The sequence below is a fragment of the Lontra canadensis genome, unplaced genomic scaffold, assembly GCF_010015895.1.
Source record: "Lontra canadensis isolate GAN:19392208 unplaced genomic scaffold, GSC_riverotter_1.0 scaffold119, whole genome shotgun sequence".
Taxonomy (NCBI): Eukaryota; Metazoa; Chordata; class Mammalia; order Carnivora; family Mustelidae; genus Lontra; species Lontra canadensis.
Window position 1 is genome coordinate 938,011 of NW_022631113.1, and position 23,410 is coordinate 961,420.

Sequence of the window (23,410 nt, forward strand, 5' to 3'; positions counted from 1 at the left end):
TATTTGAAGATATTTAAGTAAAATACTAATAAACATGAGAACATTAGGAATCCATGATAAAAAAAAAAAGAGTTTTGGAGCAATATTGACTTCCTCATAAGAACTTTAACCACTGTTGCTCCTTCTTAAAAGACTTTTCTTGGAAGGCTTATCTCCAATTATGAAATGCAGTTAAGTTCACTAGTTCATCTGTGAGGAGGAAAAGAAAGATACTAAATCACAGATGTTTGCAATCTGCTACCTCCCCTACCTGCCAAAGGAAATCCTTGGTCCCCTACTCCACTCCCGACTCCAAACTCCCCAGCTGGACTTCCAAGAAATAGTGAGGATCTACCAGGTAATATAAAAACTGAAAACCTGAAGGAATAAGAAAGCTTTGATAAGTTTTTTTTTTTAATTTAAAAATAATAATAACCCTGAAAGCAAAGCTGGAAAAAAACACTGCAAGAAAAGAAAACTACAGGTCAACATCCTTTATGAACACTGGTACAAAAGTCCTTAACAAAATACTAGCAAGACAAATTCAACAGTATACTAAAAGAAAGATTATATACCATGAGCAAGTGAGATTTATTCATGGAATGAAAGGATGGTTCAACATACAAATATCACTCAATGCCATGCAACACAGTATAAAAGAAAAATTGATCATCTCAATGGATGAAGATAAGGAATTTGCCAAAATCCAATACCTTCTCATGATAAAAACACTCAACAAACTGGGAATAGAAGGAAATTACCTTGACATAACAAAGGCATATATGGAAAACCCACAGCCAACATTATGCTCAATGGTGAAAGACTTGAAGACTACGTCAGGAACAAGGCAAGGATGCCTGCTTTTGCCACTTCTACTCAATGTAGTATTGGGAATCCTTGCCAGAACACTTTGCAAGAAGAAGGAATAAGAGGTATCCAAATTGGGAAGAAAAGTACAATTATTTCTGTTCATGGTTAACATCTTAACAATGTCAATCCTACTCAAAGCAATTGAAAGATTTAATGCCATCCTAAGCAAAATTCCAACATTTTTGCAGAAATAGAAAATTCCGTCCTAAAATTTATATGGAAACTCAAGGGACCCTTCACAGCCAAGACAATCTTGAAAAAGAATAAAGTTGGACATCTCACACTTCCTGATTACTACAAAGCTACAGTACCTAAAACTGTAGTACTGGCATAAAGACAGACTGATGGGGTAGGAAAGAGAATCCAGAAACAGACTGTTGCATATATGGACAAATGACTTCCAATGAAAGAACTATGACAACTCAATGGTAAAAGGATCTTCTTTTTACCAAATGGTGTTGGGAAAATAGAATATACAGATGCACAGTAATGAAGTTGGAGTATTCACACCTAGTAAGATAGCTGGTATTTAAAATGAAACAAAACAAAATAAAACCAAAAACCAAAAAAGAATAAGTGCTTGCAAGGATGTAGATAAATTGAAACCCTTATGTAAAATGCTACAGCTGCTGTGAAAAACAGTATGATGGGTGATGAGCATTAAATAGGGCACTTGTGATGAGTACTGGGTGTTACATGCAAGTGATGAATCACTAAATTCTACTCTGAAACCAATATTACACTATATGTTAGCTAACTAGAATGCAAATAACTATTTAAAAAAGAAAAAAAAAAAGAAGAACAATATGGCCGTTTCTCAAAAAACTAACAGTTACCACAATATATGCAATTGAACTTCTGAGTATCTACCCAAAAAATTGAAAGCAAGTTTCAAAAAGACATTTGTATATCTATGTTCAAAATATCATGAACATATGAATGGAAAAATGAAATGTAGTATATACATATAATGCAATATTAGCAGCCTTCAGAAGAAAGGAAATTTTGACATAGGGATGCAGCTTGGAGACATTATACCAGGTGAAATAAGCCAATCACAAAAGGACAGATAATGTATGTTTCCACTTACATGAAGTACCTAGAAGAGTCAAAGTCACAGAGACAGGAAGCAAAAAGGTGGTTTCAAGGCATTGAGAGGAATGGGGAGTTAACGTTTAATGAGTAGAGAGATTCAGTTTGGGAAGATGAAAATGTTCTGGAGATGGATGTTGGTGACAGTTGCACAACAATGTGAATTTACTTAGTGTCACAGAAATGTGCATTTAAGAATGGTCTAAATGGTAAATTTTACAGTATATATATTTTCTACAACAATAAACAGTAAGTTCAAGGAAGAAGAGGAGAATAAAAATGAAATGAAAGGAGATTTAAGGAGATGGGCAGTCTGGATTTGAATGTAAATTTTAGGTAGGGGGTTAAAAATGGAGGCAAGAGATTTGGAGGTGGGGAACGTTCACTGTCCATGTAGAAAATATTAAGAATATTAAAGAACTGAAGAGAGATAATTTTGAAAATCTTTTGCTATATATTCCAAATTCATTTTCTTTTGTTAATGATCTTAGAGATAATGTCAGTGATGAACTACATCTCTTGCATTTTGGTTGAGAAACTCTTTTTAAATGAGAATCCATAAATACAAAGCACCGTGCAAAACTCAAGGTATTTTGTGTTTATATACTTGTTTGTTCAACATTTATTAAGAACCTACTATATGTTCTCAAGATAGTTTCAGATATTAGAGGCCTAGATTTAAGACATATATTAAGTAATGAGTGTTATTCTTGTTTTCTGAAATAAATGTAGACTTGTGCATATCCTCCTTTGAATTGACCTCATCCAGATTATCCCGAAATATATTTGTAGATTTTACTTAAGCATTCTATCTTTTCATATTTGATTTGCTTACTTAGGAAAACAATTGGAATATTGAAAAACAAAGAATGACCCCTTGTAGTGGCGAAAAACTATTCTATTTGAAAGATCCTATTCTTAGAATAACAAATGAACAGAAAGAATGAAAAAGGGCAGAATAAACATTTCATTTGACAATCTGTCACATACAAAATTGAGCAGCAAGGCTGTGTGTGATGAACAGACCAGCCCTCTACATATGGAAGAAACAATCATTTCTCCTCGAATGCTCTTGCTTTTATTCTTCTTCCCCAACTCTCTGAAAGTCTACAAACACAGAGCATATAAGCATGAATAGAGGGGAAAATGAGGGCATGGAAAATTCAAGAGTAAATGTGTAAATTTAATTTACCACTGAAGAATATAAGAAATGTGTATAGATAGCTTAAAATTATGTTTTTGTCCACTTAGGATAACAAGAGTTTTCAGCTTTCTATTGAAATAAGTTCAAGAGGAGAAGCTTCTTTTTATTCAAAACATTTCAAGTTAAAATTCAATTGAAATATCAAATTAGCTTTCTTCTCAGGGAAACACCCCAATTCATCTATTCTTCTTTAAAGATTTTTTTTTTCAAGAAGAAAGAAATTTCTTCTGATGAACATCCTACAAATGTCTGATTGATGCTATCAAAAAAATGCCTGATCTCTTTCAGCCTTCTGAAACCCTGGTTCCACTCAGCCGAACTTGTGTCTTTGGATGGCTCTCTCATTTCCATTTACTTTTATGACTCCATCAGCCTTCTCGAGACCACTGCCTGGGAACTTGTACGCCATTCCTCTCCTGCAAATGAACTCAACAGTTTATTGCCACAGCATTTTGCCTGATTGCATACATTTCAACACATCCTTATTCTCTTTACAAAAGTGCTTAAACTCATCACATACCCATTTCTGGGATGATACAGGGTGACCCACGAATTGACTAGTATTAACAATAATAGCCTCATTAGCGTTCTCCAGAGAAACCAAAACAATAAGGTACATGGATAAAGAGAGATCCAGAGATGCAGATATAGGCGAGGACATTTATAATAGGAACTGGCTTATGCAATTATAAGAACTGAGAAGTCCCATAAACTGACACCTATAAACTGCTGGAGAGCCCAGAAAATCATTCAGTCCCAGTCCAAAGACCTGAGAATCTGGGGCGGATGGTCTTAAGTTGTGGTCAAGTTCAAAAGCCCCAGAACTAGGAGCTCTGATATCCAAAAGCCAGAGAAGATGAATGTCTTGCACAAAGAGAAAGAGAATTCTCCCTTCTTCTGCCATTTTATTTCATACAGGTCCTCAGTGACACACTCCCAAATAATGTTTACCAATTTCTGGGGCATTCCTTAGCCCCGTCTAGTTGACACATAAAATTAACTATGCCAATAGTTAATGAAGTGCACTCTGTGTAGAGCAGTGTGTTTGCTGTTCTACATTTGGAGAAGCACCATAGTCCAGTGATGAAAGGTCCAGACTCTGGATTCAAACTGGCTTGAAATCTTTATTACCTATTCTCTGATGCTTATTAGTATGTAATCTGGGCAATCTGGTTCACCCCTCAGTGCTTCAGTTTCCTCCTCTGTAAATAATACTACCCACCTCTTAGGGCTGTTGTGTGGATTAGGTGAGCTATTAGTAGTGTTTGCTGTTTGCTAAATAAAAGTATATTTACATGGACTACATTCTTCACATCTTAAAGTGTTCGAATATCATAAATACTTAATAAAATTTAGTTCTTAATAATCTGTGTTTAGGTATATTCCTTTTTTATACTATTAATGTGGTTGATAACTGAGAAACACAGCATTGAAATCAAGAAAGAAGCTCAACACCTAGAAGTCAGCCTGAACCAGAATATCCTTCAACTTTGGCCAGTCGGAGGGATGGATATTTCTATAATAAATGGTGCAGGGGTGGGAGAGCTTTCTGGGAATGTGAGAACGAGTAGCTTCTTCTCAGGAATTTTTGCTGTTCTTCTTTTCTGCATAATGGGGCTTCCTCTGGCTCAGGCACTGTGGAGAAGAAATACAGTGGCAAATCCTGCAACCTGTTTGTATCTTTTCATGATAACCTTGGGGGGTCACAAGGCACAGTTTGAGAAATACTGGTTTAAGCTATATTTTCTCTGCTTGTTGATGAGTGTGTCATATGGGACAAAATCAAAGGCCACCCTGAGGTTGAGATATATTGCATTTATTGCTTTTCTGCTATCTATAATGTGCCTTGCTCTGTCAGCAAAGGCTGTTAGATTGGTCTTTGATAACTTGCTCTTGTAACTCATCTTAGTTATTGGTCTGTGATCTTAGTGTTTACAAATTGATTTTCTGATGATATGCTCCAATATTTTTATACATACTGGAGTTAACATGTATTGGTCTATAATTTCTAACCCTTAAAACAATTTTAAAGAAATCTTTACAGAGATGTCTCGTATCCTCTAAGCATTTCTCCCATCCTCTCATGTTCTCAGGATAACTCAGCCAATTCTTATTACACTGCAGGTTGATGGCTGTCAGCCCTGCTGAGATAAGCACATATAAGTATTCGAGGTGATTGGACTTCACTGCTTGGACTTAATCTTGCTATCCTTCCTCTTTATTCCTCTTTCACTTCCTCTTTTTCTTCTCACCTTTCTACCCTCCCTCTCCTTTCCTTTACTATACAATAAAAATAAAGGCCATGTAAAAAATTTCTTGCTACATACTTTCTTGAGTTTTCTATCCCTCCCATAATGGAATCCTGCTAAGCCTCTCCCATTCCAAACCCACTAAGCAATGCCACTCCTTTCAGTGCCACGTAGAGGACAAAATAACAGTCCTGGGAAGATCCAGGAACAAGCTAGTGCTGAGCATGCTTTACCTTTTCAACATGGACCTATAGCAAAAAAATAAATCTACATTTATAAAATATATACATATATTATATACATATATGTCTCCCAGAAAACACTCATACACACAACTGAAACAAAACTTTTACAACAAAATGTAACTTTATTGCATGTGTTAGAGGCTATTTTCTATTCTATTTAAATATAAGAAATATTGATCATGAGTTACTAAATTCATTTAATGAGCTACCAATGGGTTGTGGTTTGCAGTTTGAAGAATCCTGTCCTAGAGTTGCCTTGACAAAAGAGTTGAGAACCAGCTGCTCTAGAACTAGTGAAAGAGATGCAAGTCAGTAAAAAAGAGGTCTTTTCACTTTTCATGTAGTGTTTTGTGTGTGTGTGTGTGTGTACATGCACACTATATGACAGTACACTGCTTATTAATTTTGAAAATCAAAATGTATTTCCTTGGTCAATAGTGAATCAGTCAACACATCACGATACTTGGCTAATAAGTGCAATCACCATAAGAAAGCTCTTTTCATGTAGCCACAGCCACTGCTGATGTGGTTCTCCTGCTTAGGAAACACACACATACAAAAAGATCCATCCTCCATATACATTTTTCTGGTACATATTAAAGGTACTGGGCAGGGGGAGTAGGGAGCTGGAAGGGGTTCTGCTTTGCAAAGTTTGGTTTCAAAGTCTAGAATTTGAATTTTTCCATTGACAGGACAATAAAAAAAAGTTGAATCCTCTTTTACTGACATGCAATATTAGTTCTTCCTTTCTTTTTAAGAAAATAAGCTGGACTTGACTCTTTGATGAGTGATATTTACATCTGTATCACTTGTAAATGGCATATTAGTGCACATGTTAATGTGTGTATCCCCTTTGTGCATTTGTTGCTTTATTCTCATGAAGAGACTGAAGTTGCAAAGCTGAGAACTGCCATAACTACCTTGAAAAGAAGGCATTGAAATTATACCGAATAGTAGCAAATAGGATTTTGAGTACAAGGAGAGAGCTAAAGGACTTGTGGTTCAAAGACAAATGAGAATGTAGGACTCAATCAGGTAGAAAGCAAACATTGGCAAGTGAAGAAGTTGGAATCAAGTACAAAAGTCATTAAGTTGAACAGGAGCAGCAAAACACCAGGAGTGGGCTGTAAAAGGTATAGACTTTAGATTTGGAAAATAAGAGTGATTTTAGCTGAAGAAATGAATGGATCTAGGCTGGAACTAAGAGATATTTAGAAAAACATAGACATAGTCTTGAAGACTGAGGTTGGGAGGAGTTGAGTCTTAGTGAGGACAGTGTCCAAGTGGAAGGGTCATATTTTGTAGCACAGGAGGGAATAGATGGCAGAAGGTGGTTACTCAATTGGTTAGTTTCCTCTCATTCAGAGTCGTGTCAAATTAGATAGCCTCTGCAATCAGCAAAATATAAAACGTGAGAAACTCCATGATTTCTGGCTTTTTCAACAAATAATTTACAAAGAGGGACATACATCATGAAGGAGACCTAAGACATATATCAACCAAAAGTAATCCACTGACCTTGTTTGTATCCTAATTTGAGCAAATTATCTCAATAGAAAACTGTATGGGATTATTGGGGAAATTTTATTTCTCCAACATTTGATGATACTAAGAAATTACCATGAATTTTTGAGATGCGAAAAAGGGACATGGGTGTTATTTATAGAGTTATTATCTTTTAGTAATAAATGCTAAAATATTTAAGTATAAAATTATTTGATGTCTGAGATACTCTTCAAAGTAAAGCAAGATTACAAGCAGAGTCAAGTATATGATAAGTATTCCAGGACCCAGGGAAACACAAGTGCTTGCTGAGCACTTGGGCTTGAAGCAGGTGGGCCATGGAAGTTCTGATTCTGTGGTTTTGAAGAGAGTCAATAGTGATCTATGGATGAAACTATGATAACTTATCAGGGGTCTTCATTCACATCCATTTAAAACTTATTAATTATAATTTTAAGTGTGCTTGAGAAAAAAATCCTTTACGGGAAGATTTGACTAATGTATCTCTTCTCTTGTTCTTTCTCCAAACCATCCATGTCACCACTACCACACACTGCACCATCAACTCTGTAAGTTCAAGTGCGGTGTCTTCCTCCAGCTCAAATGCCATCTCTGTAGGAAACCACATATAGCTCCTTATACCGAGGAGTCTCTATCTTGATGTCTTTTACTTACATGCCCCCGCAAGATAGCATGGCTATGGAAGTGTGTGTTCATAGTCTTTAATTAACCAGAAGCTTCTCAAGGACAAGGTCCATTCCAATCTGATACGTCTTTGTAACCAGCCAGTGCATTAAGAGGGCCCCAGAAGTCCGCTCATAAATAAATAAATGTCTGCATATGAACAAATAAATACATTCAATCAATGGCAAGTGCAAAATTTCCAGACAACAAAAGGCAAAAGCAAAGCAACAGCATCGCTTTGGATTTCTGTAGTCTTCATAGATGAAGGGATTCTTCCAGACTTAATTAACAATAAAAACTTCATCAACTCAAAACAGCAAAGAGTTTCAGTTGCAGCCTTTTCACAGAACATCCTCTTCCTTCCACAGCAGATCAACAGCCGCGTTTTGTAGAATGGTTTGAGCTGTCAAAACTCAAACAGCTCTTCTGTACATAAAGCAAGATAAACTGAAGTTGGAATTGGCTATCCTGAAAGTTAAACTACTTCTCTAAATACAGAATGCATGTTTACTGCTTCATGAGCCTGTTGGCAGTTTCCCTAAAATGACCAACATTAGAGCCATGTAAACATTTTGAAGATTACACCACAGCCATTCTTGTCTTTTCTCTTCTGTAACGATTACTATAATGTGTTCATTATGGGAAAGCACGCCCTCACAATGCCTCACTGAATTTTAAGGGAGCAGTGGTTGAGAGAAATGCTGTGCATCCAACAATGATTAAGAAATCAAGATGTACAGACCAAAACTTATTTTCAAAGAAGTTAAGTTGCAGAAAGTCTCCGGGGATATATACTGTTTGGGCTACTTTATATCCTGCCACTGAATATTTTAATGGCTGGAGTAAAGGCTGTCAAGCATTTTTAAATTATTTAAGTTTTAAACAGTCATATTTTAAAACACTAGAAGGTGACCAAGTTGGCATACGTTAAGTGAGGGATATTTGCCATAGATTTTTTTAAGCTGTGGCAGTGTAATTATTGCAACTTTATTGGCATGGAAAAAAAACGAGAAATAATTTTTGTTTCTAGAAGGGGTATATGTTTCTATACCTGATATAAGCATCAGACACTGAACATTTTGTTTATTCTCACAGTAGTCCTGACAGGTAAAGAGATGGTGCAGCTACCAGCTATTTCCTCCTCAGGAAATAGCTCCTCCTCCTAGTCCCTTTCCTTTGAGCAGGGACTAGAGTAAGGCAAGCGAGCCCTCTAGGGCTGCAAACTGTCAGGAGACGCTCACTCTTTGGTTCCTGCAGGTACCAGTCCTGCCCTCAGAAGACTCAGTACTTGCCCGACCTTGGAAACGAATGGCTCCTTAGGCTTGCATCCTAGGCACCTCGCTTGCTCTACCCTGGATCCAGCACTTGCCTTGCTGGGTAATGAGATAATCTTTCCCAGCCTCCCAAATGAAGAGTCATCTTGAATTCTGTCCAGTGGGCTATAGATAGAAGTCATATTTGCCCTTTCTGGTCAAACCTACAAAATCTTCTAAAGTACCACCTTCAGTGTTTGTTTCTATTTACTAGCTGAGCAGGGAGGACTTCAAGGCTGTAGGGGAGGGCACAGTGCCAAAATGGAAGGAAGCTGTGTCACTACGTTGCCCCTTAGAGAACAAATGCTCAAAGTGCTGCGTAACCGGGGACACTCATATTAGATTCTTAAGTGAGAGAAACAAAAACTTTTGTTATCTTAAGGCAATAAAATTCGGTGGTTTCCTGTCAAGATTTGGCTTACTCAGGTTTACTGGAGGTTTAATTCTCACTTTTCTACAGGGAATGAGGCTCAGAGGACCTAAGTTAGCTACAGATGGTCACATAGGCCGTGTTGGGAGATCTAGGATTTGAACTCTAATCTATCTAATTTTGAAGGTCGTTCTTATTCAACCTCCTCACATTATGTTCTAGAAACTACGAGAAGTGACTGCTGAGTGTTTACTTAGTGAAGTAAGTAAATCTTTCCAAATATGTATCCAATATACCATGTGATAGTTTCTTTAACACATTAAACCATAGAGATTTTAAGTTAGAAACTACAATGGCATTATCCCTTACCATAAGTCTTTTTTGGTAGGTAAACTTACTTACCAAATGCAGCCCTGTTGTTTGGATTTGAACACTTGCAGGAGTCTCCCTCCTCACCCCCACCCCCTACATTACAGTCCCTACTCTCTACATTGGATCATCAGATCCTGCCAATTTCTAGAAGCTTCCTGGCTCTGCTTTCCATCAGGTTCAGCCACACATTGTGGCTCATGAAAGTTGATGTAATAATAAGGTGTCACAAAGAAATATTTCCTCTACTTCTTTATTGATCCCCAAATTTTATTGGGAGAAACTCATATTCAACAATGAAGCCATTATTATCTGCTATCTTTGCAAAAGAGAGCTCATTTAGAGATCTATATTCTGCAGTATAAACAGATAAATGGGATCTACTTGGGGTCTGTTTGCTTTTTTGCATAGAAAGGCAAGCCAACTATAAGGAGCAACACAAAGACACAGTGGGTCATTGAGTCCACTAACTCTCCAAACAATGAGATCACTGATTTTTCTCTATTCAAAGCAAATCCTCAAGAAGAGATGTGGACCCAAAAATAAAATAATGAAAGATTTTTAAAAATTCTCCCTGGTTTTAAGAAATACTTCTATGGCAGTTTGCCTCACAATGTCTTCTAACTGGGAAATGTGAGAACATCTACATTACTATGTTGTTTCTTTTCCAACTTGATAAAGAATCAACTTAAAAATCTTCAGTGCTGGCTTCCGTAACTTAAAAAGTGAAGTAATGTGCCCTAATGGAAAATTACCATATTTGCTTTTGGAAGAGCATGGGTACTTTTTTGGTTCTTTTAAATACCAGGTAAATAACAATAGGTAAATCACTGAATGTCTTTAAGAGTCTATTTCCCACTTATAAATTGAACACCTTGGCAACGCCTAAATCAAAAGGCATAATGATATGGATATCCTTACAATGGAATTGATCATGGGGGGTAAAATTAATCAGGTATGCAACCGGGCTTAGTATAGACACTCCTTTCCTTTCCTTTCCTTTCCTTTCCTTTCCTTTGCTTTCACTTCATATCACTTATTTCCTGTTTTTCAGATTTTGTGATGCCATAAATTGAGGTACATATGTACCTGAGGTAAACTGAGGCACACATAGACCTAACATGTAGTAAGGCATCTTTTTAGAAAGACATTGCTTACTTAGTTTGGACAGCAAAAGCACCACAATTTTGACTACAATATTCAGATAGAGTGACTTTTTCTAGATCTCTTTCAGCATTTCTTCTCTCCCTACCCTGAGAACTCCAAGAGAACAGAAACCATGCCTGTATTGTTCTCTTCTATATCTTCAGCATCTAGAACAGAAATTTATTAAAGCATGAACATTCCTAGTGTTCTGTTCTAGATGCATTTCTTATCATACCAGGTAATTTTATCCACTTTCAAGATTTCAAATTATTTTTATGCTGAAGAATCTAAAGTATGTGTCTCCTGATCCTACATACGCCCCTTCTCACACTTGACCACATGTGTACAAATCCTATTGAATTTTCTTTTTCTTCTTTTTTTTTTAAGATTTTATTTATTTACTTAACAGAGAGAGAGAGAGATCACAAGTAGGCAGAGAGGCAGAGGGGGAAGCAGACTCCCTGCTGAGCAGAGAGCCCGATGCAGGGCTTGATCCCAGTACCCTGAGACCATGATCTAAGCCAAAGGCAAAGGCTTAACCCACTGAGCCACGCAGGCACCCCATCCTACTGAATTATCTACAGATATTGTTAAATTCAACAACCAACAGGGATCACCTGACCTTCTTCCAAATTCTTACTCTTGCTCTTTGGTTTTTTTTTTTTTAAGCCAGTAAGGACACCTTTCTTCATCTAGAACAGAGTCAGCAAACTACAGCCAGAGAGTCAAATTTGGCCCACCCACTTGAAAATAAAGTTGTATTGGGACACAGTCAACCCCATTCATATTATCTCTGGCTGCTTTTGGCCTTACAAAGCAGAGTTGAGTAGTTGCAAGAGAAATTTCATGACCTGCAATCTTAAAGTATGTATTATCTGGCCCTACACGGAAAAAGTTCGCCAATCCCTGATCTAGGGCAACCAAGGTAGAAACCAGGGCAGATCATTGATGTCCCCCCCAACCCTGTCCCTCATTCCCTCATCCAATTAATTTCCATATTCAGTAAATTTTACCTCCTAAATAGTTCCTCAGTTCTGTTTCTGTCTCTATTTTTACTGTCATTGAGGCCTAGTTTAGGCCCTTATCAATTTTATCCAAACTATTATACTTTCCGAACTGGTCTTCCTGCTGTTATTCTCAATCATCTTAAAGCCATCCTCCACACTAGCCAGTATTAACTAATTATCTTTTTTTAATTTTTTAAAAAAGATTTTCTTTATTTACTTGTCAGAGAGAGGCACGTGCACACACAAGCTAGGGGAGGCAGAGGGAGAAGCAGGCTCCCTAATGAGAAGGAAACCCGATGATGCAGGACTCGATCCCAGGAGCCCGGGGTTCATGACCTGAGCCAAAGGCAGACGCTTAACAGACTGAGCTACCCAGGTGTCCCAGCATTAACTAATTAAAAACAAATTTGATGCGCTCCTCTATTCTGAATTTTCCTTTTGGCTCTCTAACACTCACAGGATTAATTATCATTGACATTGCTTATAATAATCTAGCATATTTAAATATTTCTGTCTTCATCACCCACCGCTCCCTATTCTAATTTTATTCTTTAGCGTTGGGAAATTACTTACTGTTCTCCTGCACAGTTTGTTATTCCTCACTTTGGTTTGTGTATTTGCTCATGCTGCCCTCTCTGGAAAGGTTTCCCACTCCCAACTTCACTTCACCTAACTAATAAGGACCGATCTTTTAATTCTCACCTGACATAATCAGAGAACTCATGTCTCTCCTTTATGCCCTATATCCATGCTTATATTTATTACAACACTGAAGAAATTACATTGTCAGTTCTCTATTGGTAATCTCTAGAGTGAACTTGTTTCAGAGTAACAGAATTTCTTTCCCTCTTCCCTTCCTAACCAGATCCTAAATTTCCTTGTTCAAAGTTTAGAATGGAATTTGCCACACCCTCAACTTGAGAGAATAGGCTCTCATCAGCCTGAGACAATCAACTTATTTAACATTCCTGATCACAATGATAAGTTTATCCCATCCTCTGCATCAAGAAGGATGACTGGGAAACACAAGCTCAAGGCCCCTTCACACAACGTGCCCTTGAAAAAGCTGGTTCGTGGATGGACTGATTGAAGAGAGTCTCAGAACTTTTTCAGGGAACTATGGGACTTTGTTTCACTCTAATTCTTCTGCTGGCTTGATGGTTAAAGAAAGTGATATTTGGGACCACTAAGGCTTCAAGGTTCTGCTAGCTGGTCCTTACGTTGAGGCTGAAAATGAATCCCATCAGAACAGTCATCAACTCTTCAGTTTTGGTGACATGACTTAAATCTCTTTTGTGTAAGCCAGTTTGGATTTGTGAATTTTTTCCCTTTTACTATAACCAAAAGAATTATAATACTAATTATCTTTGATAGCTTATGACTACCTTGAAGACAGGAAGTATGTTTTGCTCATCTATATTTCTTCAATGTCATAAGATGATCTAAAAAAATATTTCCTTAATTAATAAATATATTTGTAGCAAGGCTTAAAATTACTCTGTAATGTAAAGCCTATACAAATCAAAAAACTTACTCAAATTGAAAATAATTTGAACTTACACAATCTATTGAAAGCCATATAAATTAACCAATATTTAACTAGTTTACTCAACCAATGGCAAATAATAGTGGGATTTTGACAGCCACTTTGAATCTGGTCTCACTAGTTATTATCATAGTGTTATACCTGTGGAAAATGTCCCTCCCTTGTTTTTAAACAGCCACCTAACTTGTTTTTTCTGAGTCTGTGTCCTCTATTCATCTTCCATAGCTTATGTTATTCTATGTTTCATTTAGGCTTCTAGACAATAGTTGTTACCATTTACTTAGCTGTTTATGCCCACTTAAAAATATTTTTATTTTCTCTGACTGCAGTTATTCAAAAATTCCATTTTAGGTGAGACTATTTATTCAAAACATTTCTGTAGCTCTTGCAACTATACCGCTAATGTAATACTTCACAGGTGTGGGCAACACTGTCAATTCCAATGCTCACTTTGAACAGTGTCTCCCACCTGTTAGCCCAAGAAGAAATTCCTTCTTTGCAGGCCTATTGCACCACAACTTTCATTCTTTCTCTCCATGGAAATGAAAAAATTTTTATGATCCGTCCCAATTTGTTTCTGTTGAAATTACCAGAAGGGTTCCTATCAGTTTATGGCTCTGGGAGCATCAACTTCATATCAGCAATCTCAGGAGCTGTGTTTTTCTGGACACACCTGTCTCTCCAGATATTGAAGTAGCCATTTGCCCTGTGACCTCAGCTCTCCGAAGGTCAATAACCAGTCCTTGATTCTCTGTATGTCCATTCCATTTTTTTTTTTTAACAAGGATGGAAGTGATGACTTCCAAGCTCTTTACATGACAGAGCTGAAATCACAAGTCAGTCTAGGCTTTTTGAAGGGCAAGAAAATTACATCTGGGATTGAAGATAAACTCCCCCACTTCATATGAATAGCTAACTTGATTATATTTTAGGTGTCACTAAACAGGACTGTCAGCTCTCAGGGACCATGATTTTAAGTCTCAGGACTACATTAAGGGATCTAAATCACAACAGTAGTTGAAAAAATAAATGAGTCTCCCACTAGTTACCCCTCGTGTATTCATCATACCTGCCTGGCCAAAAGTTGATCTTAGGGAAATGGCTCTGACTATATGGTCACCTATAACGAATGGCTTCGCCCAGAGAAAAATGGAGACTCTCACTGAAGGGATAGGAATTTGGAATGACAAAGGGAATCAGGGCACTAGCAGTGGGTAGGGTAACTGAAAGAATATACCGTTGGACGCCATTATGTGAAGGAGTTGTGGCAAAGGATGTGGGTCATAAGTGAGCCAAGGATTTGAGGAAGCATAATACAAGAGAAAAACCTCTTGCTCTTCCGCAAGAGCTGAGGATGCAGTAGCAAGAAAAAAGGAGCACAAACCCAGACCAAAGTTGACTGGTGGGAGTCCCAAATCCCACTAGCAGTGGGCGCTGAAGGCGGCCACGCACTCCTGCTGCCAGGGTTCCAAAGAGGCCTGTGGGGTTTTGAAAAATTTCCCACCACCAGCAGCATCAATTTTTATCAGTAAAGAGCAACTCTATTGTGGTTCCAGCTGCTGAGGTGGGCTTGGTCAGTTTTTGTTTTTGTTTTGGCTTTGTTATGTAAGATCTACTTGGCTAAAGATCTTCATCTTTTATTCCAAAATATATCCAGACAATAAACATCTCAGTCATTTAAAAACAAACAAAAAGCCCTCATGCAAGTTTCTATTCCATCAAATGGCAAGAATCTAACTGGAGCCATTGTGATCTCAGTCTTAGCCAGAGGAGGTAAAGTCAGCCCGAAGTCAAATTTTAGGTAAAACAAACTTTGCTATAGTGTTTATCTAGAATCCCTTTCAACACTTTTCTTGTCTTCCATATTAATGTACAAGAAGATCTTAACCAACATTCACCATCAGTGATGTTAGTAAGACAAAATGTTAATGCATTAGTGGATGCTAATGGTGGGTGAATCTGTCAGCTTTTTTTAGATAATGTATTTACTTTTGAAAGGGGTTTTCCACGGTAGAAATGGAGGTTAGAGTCAGATAAACAATTTTTGTTAGTGTTACAATTAATATTATTCCATTCTTACCCAGATGCCATTTGGAAGCTCATTATGGGTGGCTTTGCAAAAGAAGTATATTTATCCTACATCCTTCTCCAGCCATAACAGAAATAAGGAAAAATTGCTGATTATGTTTCAATCAAATCAATATTTGATGTCAAAGAGTTTTCTATTTTGTGCACTTGTTTCACAGTGTCAATTTAAGAAAACCTAGATATTGACTTCTTTACGTCTCTCTAGATTTCTTGCGTATAGTGCTCTGAAACCCATTCATTTTTTGTAAGATTTCCCTGGTGCCTTTTTTATATTATCGTGTCACAGTTCATTCCCCCTACCCCAATTTGTTTATTTCCTTGAGGTTATTCAATTTCATAGATTTAAGCTAATTAAAAGAATAAGTGAAAATTCAAGTATTATTCAAAGATCCTTAAATAAGATTACACCTAGAATGTAGACTACTTAACTTTCACTTAATTTTTGGAAGCTACACTGGATTTCTCAAGAGTTTCCTATCTTCAATCCTTCCTTTCCCAGTGGAGGATTTTTAAAAACCATGACTGGAAAAGCTCCAGATTTACCACTGGAAACCTCAAGCACCTTCTCATATAATAAGAGGAAAACCAGCAGCAGGCAGTGCAAAGACAGAATTCTCTTGAAGAATCCCACTACCTACAACAGAAAGTCTAAAATCATTGTCATAGAATATCATGCAGTAGGTACCCACATATTTCCACTCCTAAAAATATCACACAAACATGGAACAGCTACTACCACTAGAAAGTCAATATATCTAAATAAACATCAGTATGGTCTACAATTCAAAAACAAACAAACAAAAATGAATGTCACTACTTTTTGTTTAATCAGTTTTATTGCTCTCACCTGACAATGAACCACATTTATTTTCCAAAGAGTTTAGGATTATTGTCATATGGCAAGTGATTTTGTAAAGATGGTTCCACCTCCACTCAGGGAGTTGATCAAACGTCCACAGTGCCAGACCATTAAGTCATTTTTGTTTCCTCCCTCAGTGCCTGCCCTCCAAAATGCATACTCTGCAGGTTAATCCACAGGACATAGTGAAAATGCCCAAATGTTCTCTGGAGTAATCCAACCCTGCATACTGATCAATCAGAGGATACATTGTCTTGCATACTGATCAACCTTGAAAATAAGGTTCACTAGCAGTGAAATAGAGAATAAAGATAATAATCCACTTGAATTTAAACCTAAACAAGATTTACCTCAAATATCTTGGCAGTTGTGTAAAAATAAAAGTTGTTACATTTTAGTTTTGTTTTTATTTTAATTTTCTGGGTAAATTCTTTGCATCTTTTCCTTTTGCTAGCATAGACCTTGGGAAGGTCACATTAGTCCTATAAACCTGTAAAGAAGTAATTTGAAATACCATAAATAACAGAATATATGGGCACACATTTATTTGGGTTCTTTAAAATAAAAATATAAATTAATCACATATTTATATGCTCTCAGGCTATAGGTGATTATCACTGTGCAAAATATTGTACCATGTATTCAATTTCTATAGCATTTATTCTAGCATGCTATGATTTATAATCCTATGAAGGCTCATCTATTGCAAAAACCTTTAGAGAAGTATGTAGTGAGCGCCAAATGGAAGAAAAATCTGCTTTTTAAGGAATATATAAATGCACCCTAAGTGCATGCTGTTTGATTCATATACAGCAGCTTTAAAATGCAGCCTACAGTTCACAAGCTATTGGTAAGCATGCCTATCTGAAAGTAGGGATAAATATGTGATGGAATATTGGAACCTTTGATAAAGTATAATTGGTATCAAAAGTCAGTAGTTATAAAAATTATTTATTGCTTACTTAGCCAGCTCCTATAACTCTGTCTTTGCTAACATTTAAAGAGACAAAACAAGAGCTGAGACTAATATTAAATTTCTTTTCCTTTTATGTTTTCTATTATATTTCTAACTTATATTCTAATTAAGAATTCCCAAAGATCAAGAACCACCAGTTTCCTTGAGCAGCTGGACTCCCAGCTGGGTGTGTCATATGTCTAATAGCTTCAGTAATTTCTTTCTTTTCATGTGTCTTTTTTTAGGCTGGCTGCATTGTTTAGAATGAGATTTCCTTTGCAGTCAGTACTGTGTCCATTGTTTTGTTAACCAGCCTGATTTATAAACTCACGTTTTACATATTCTAAACATTACTTAAAAAGTTTCATATTGAAACATTTCTTTTGCAAAAGCTCTTTATTCTTGCCATTATTCTAATATAAATGCAAATGTCTTTAGAATAAGTAATAAATATTTTATATAGAATGATATTTTTTAACAAAGAGTTGATCATTATAAATACATTAAACTTTGAAATGCATAATCAAAATTTGACAGAGTTTTTATTATTCTCTTTTGTAACAGAATACAGAAGACATATTAAAAATAATGACAATTAAGGAATATTCATTTTAGATCTTGGAAATCCTCAAATTTAAAGAAACTTATATATGACTGAAGGGATAAATATGATCTAAATGATAAAGAAAATCAATAAACTCCAGCAGGACTCATAAAGGATATAAAAAAAAAATAGAGAGGGACCAAAGAAAGAAAATCAGAAATGAACAAGATGTTACAACTGAAGCTACAGAAATACAAAGGATCATACAGACTACTAAGAACAGGTATATGCCAACAAATTGGAAAATCTAAAATAAATGGATACATTCCTATAAACATACAACCTTCCAACACTGAATCATGAAGCAATAGAACATCTGAATAGACTGATTACAAGTAACATAATTGAATCAGTAATTTTAAAACTTCCTAAAAACAAACATTTCAGATTAAGAGAACTTCACAGGTGAATTCTACCAAACATTTCAAAAAGAGTTAGTATCCATCCTTCCTGAGTCACTCCAAAAGAAAAAAAAAAAAGAAGATAAAAGAATAGTTCCAAATTCATTTTATGAGACCAGCATTAGTCTGATACGAAAACCAGACAAAGATACTATAACAAAAGGAAATTGCAGCTTAATATTCTTAGTAAATATAGATGTAAAAATCCTCAACAAAACATTAGCAAACCAAATTAACAATACAGTAAAAGGATCATATGCCATGATCACATGGGATTTACCCAAGGATGTAAGGATGGTTCAAGATCCACAAATTAATCAATGTGATACACTACATTAACAAAACAAAAGTTGAAAATCACATGATCAACTCAATAAATGCAGAAAAATCTTTTGACAAAATTCAACATCTTTTGTGATAAAAACTCAACAAAGTGGGAATAGAAAGAATGTACCTCAACAAAGTGTACACTGTATGTGCACTCTCTCTCTCAAATAAATAAATAAATCTTAGAAGAAAAAAAGAAAAGAAAACAATCTCATTTACAGTTGCATCAAAAAGAATAAAATACCTAGGAATGAATTTCACTGAGAAGGTGAAAGACCTAAACACTGAAAATTGTAATACACTGATAAAAGAAATTGAAGATGACAAATAAATGGAAAGATAGACCATGTTCATGAACTGAAAAATTAAATATTATTAAAATGTCCATGCTACCCCAATCAATTTACAAATTCAATGTAATCTTCATCAAAACCGATGGCCTTTTTACAGAACTAAAACAAAGAATCCTAAAACTTCTATGGAACCAAAAAAAAAAAAAACCCCTGAATATCCAAAGCAATCTTAGAAAAAACGAAGTTGGTGTTATCACATTTCCAGATTTCAAACTACAGTACAAAGCTATAGTAATCATAACAGCATGGTATTTGCACAAAAACAGAAACAAGATCAGTGAACTAAAATAGCAATTCCAGAAATAAACCCACACATATATGGTTAATTGATCTATGACAAAGGAAGTAATACAGTAATACAGGGAAAATACAGTCTTTTCAATAAATGGTGTTGGGAAAACTGGACAGCCACATGCAAAGGAATGAAACTGCACCTCCATTTTATACCTTACACAAAAATATATTCAAAATGGATTAGACTTAAATGCAAGTCCTGAAACCATAAAAATCCTGAAAGAAAATACAGGCAGTAAGTTCTTTGACATTGGCCTTAGCAATACTTTTTTGCACCACTCTCCTCAGACAAGGTCAACAAAAATTAAAATAAACAAGTGGAATTACATCAAACTAAAAGCTTTAGCACAATGAAGGAAACCATCAACTAAACAGAAAGGCGACCTACTGAATGTGAGAAGATATTTGTAAATCATACTTCCAATAAAGGGTTAATATCCAAAATATATAAAGAACTTACACAACTTAATATAAAAAAAAAAAAAGATTAAAAAATGGGAAGGGGACTCGAGTACACATTTTCCCAAAGAAGATATACAGATGGCCAACAGACACATGAAAAGATGCTCAACATCACTAATCATCAGGGAAATGCAAATCAAATCACAATGAGATATCACCTCGCACCTGTCAGATTGGCTATCATCAAAAAGACAAGAAATAACAATTGTTGGCAAGGATGTAGAGAAAAAAAACTCTTGAACACTGTTGGTAAGAATGTAAATTCGTGCAGCCATTATGAAAAACAGTATGGGGTTTCCTCAAAAAATTAAAAATAGAATTGTCATATGATCCAGCAATTTCACTTCTGGGTATTTATTCAAAGAAAACAAAAACACCAAAACAAAAACACCAAATCAATATGTGCACCCCTATGTTTACTGCAGCATTATTTCTAGTAGCCAAGACATGGAAGCAACCTAAGTACTCATCAAAACATGAATGAATAAAGAAGATGTAATTTTTATACTGACTATTACTCAGCCATAAAAAAATGAAATTTTATCATTTGCAACATGATAGGGTTATATTCCAGACTCTGACTCATCAAGGCTTGGTCATTTCCTCAGTAAGAAAAAAAAAAGCCAAGGTCTCACTGGCACGTGTCCAATGAGGGAGAAATAATTGCTTAAAAGATTAGGAAGTTTCTCCCTTCCTTGAAATTGTGCATGGTTGGTTGCTAGTTTGCTAAAAACAAGAAATTAACAAAAGCCTGTGGTAACCCAGATAAATTGTTCCTCTTATGAAAGATTCTTTAGTCTTTTATTGTTTCCAAAACCACAGGTATCAATTTTCTCATTTGGGATAATAAGATAATATCTCACTCATTACTTTATTGTAACGGGAAATAAAACAGCACATTTAAAGTTACAAACACAAGTCATCGATAAATAGAAAGCACTGAGTAGCCTTTTTGTAAAATAGTAAATGGTCAGAAAGATAGACAAGAAGGAGATCATGAAAATTCTAATATAGCACACTCATCATATCATTCTGCTATCTGTTCATTATCATTTTATTCTCCGCTGGCGGGGAAAATGATGAGACCCTATTGTCTTATGGACAACATAAAAGAAACACCTCATTGCTTTTACCTCAAACCTCTGCCATTGTCTTAAGAATAGAAGTGACAGTAAGGTTCCAGTTGGTGGGGAGAGAAGGAATAGCCTGTGCCATCATTCTTACAAAAGCAGAGTAAGAGAATGGAATAGCAAGAATGTAATCCAGAAAGATCTGAGTGTTTTACAGAATTAGAAATTTGAGCCCAAAGAAATGAAATACCTGCCTTATCTTGTCCCTCAGCGATTTAGTGATAGAATATCAAAGAGAACAAGGTCTCTGGATGCTTAGATGCATGTTCTTAACCTCATTCTACACTTCCTATTAATATTAATAATAAAAATGCGTATATATACACAAACACATGGATGTGTAATATATAATTGTGTATTGACACTATATATTAATATATGGTTGACCGATTCAATACATATGTGTATATATTAATATGTAAAATAATACCCATATGGTGGAACCTGATAGGTATGGGATATGAAAAAAATCCAGTGGAAGAAGTTTAGAAACTTTTCTCAGCTTTATCAGTACTGACTTGAGATTGCTTTGGAAAAGAATTAGTCATCGGTTTTCCATCTTGTAGATCAACTTCTAGCTTTTGCAGCTTAGTCAGGTTGGAACCAAAGGTCTAGGGTCTCCAGAACATACTCTCTTTCCTAATCCACCATGCTGTCCATCACCCTATGATTACTCTTTTTTTCTTTTCTTTTTTCTTTTTTTTAAAGATTTTTTTTTTTTATTTATTTGAAACAGAGAGAGAGAGAGATCACAAGTATGCAGAGAGGCAGGCATAGAGAGAGAGAGGAGAAAGCAGGCTCCCCGCTGAGCAGAGAGCCCGATGCGGGCCTCGATCCCAGGACCCTGAGATCATGACCTGAGCCGAAGGCAGAGGCTTAACCCACTGAGCCACCCAGGCACCCTACTCTTTTTTTCTTTTGCCTCACTCCAAGTTAGAAATCACAAGAAACATTTTGTTTCTGACATTCTTTTTCTGACAACAGGATTTGATCTCCTCCTTTCCCCTCCAAAATACACCAAATCAGATTTGCATCTAAGTGTCCATTACGCTGTATTGCCCTCATTCATTGTGTTAGGATAGGCTTCTCTTGGAACACTGGTGTTAAAAACACACGTATATTATTTCTACCTCATGGGAAGTGAGCTCTGAATGTGTGAGTCTTCAGGGAAGCTCCTTCCACAAGATCACTCAGGGATCTATACCTTGGACCTATAGCTACGCTCTCTCTTACACATGGCTCTCATGATGAAAGTGTTGGAGATTTCCACAGGAACTTTTATATTCTTTAGTATGAGAGTGTCAAACAAAATTTTCTTTCACAAATTATTAGGTAAAACTAGACACACAACCATATCTAATTACAAGGGAAAATTGTCCAGGAGCCCATGGGTATTGGTTGTCATATTGATTTTTACTTCTGTCATCTCTCCACCAGTTACAGGAGGGCAGGAAGTATATCCAGCATGTCCTTGACTCTCAAAAATGTCATCCTAGGTCTCTGACCTTCAAGACCTATATAATATTGGATCCGATCTCGTGGGGCAAGAGGATCATTCTCTGGATGCAGGCGCTAAGGGTGGGAGACCACGTCTGGGGGCAGCAGCTGCAGCCAGACCCCAAGCCCGTCCATCCCCATAGTTGCCTGGTGGTCCTCGACCAGTGCAGCATACAGCTGCTGTGGGGGGACTACAGTACTACCCCCGCCCTCACTCCACCCCCACCTCCGTTGTGCTCTTCAGTACCAGCCCAGGAGGTACCAGGATCATCTACAACGTGAAGTTCCCTGAAAGAGTGTTGGACTCACCTGTGAGCAAAACACCTTCGAGGGACCTGCCCACGTTTCCCAGGGTCACCAGCCCTCCAGTGATGAACCCTCGACAGAAACCATCTGGAACCACATGCACAACAGCCCAAAAGATAAGCCAGCAGGTGGTGAAGAATCACACTTCTCCATGGATATTTAAAGAACCAACCACAGAATGGAGCAATACCTCTGGGCCGCTCTGGCCCTTCTTGGGAGAAGAGTCACAGCTGCCAGGCCTTGTGCTAGTTATAATCCTGGGCAGACGGTGAGCGTGGGGTCAGCCATCCTGGTCCTCTGCTCCCTCACTCAGGGCACCTGCCCCCCCTTCCTTTTCATGAACACCAGCAGATACCCCCACGTGCCTCCATTCAAGCGGGAGCTGCCACCCTAAGGGGAGTGATTCTCACCCGCCACCCTGCAGCCCACCACCGGGAATCAGACACCAAGGAGCCCTTCTGAATGATTGTCCGGCCCTTCCCGTCCCACCCTCTGGGGGCGCACCTACTCCTTCCTTAGCATGGTGTGTGGGGCGGGGCGGGGGGGTGGGGAGGGGG

The 23,410-nt window shown here is 36.9% G+C and overlaps 1 pseudogene; it reads left to right on the top strand.

Annotated features, from left to right (window-relative positions):
• LOC116857172 overlaps positions 1 to 23,016 on the top strand; it is a 188,769-nt pseudogene extending 165,753 nt beyond the window's left edge.
• The last annotated feature ends 394 nt before the right edge of the window (positions 23,017 to 23,410 follow it).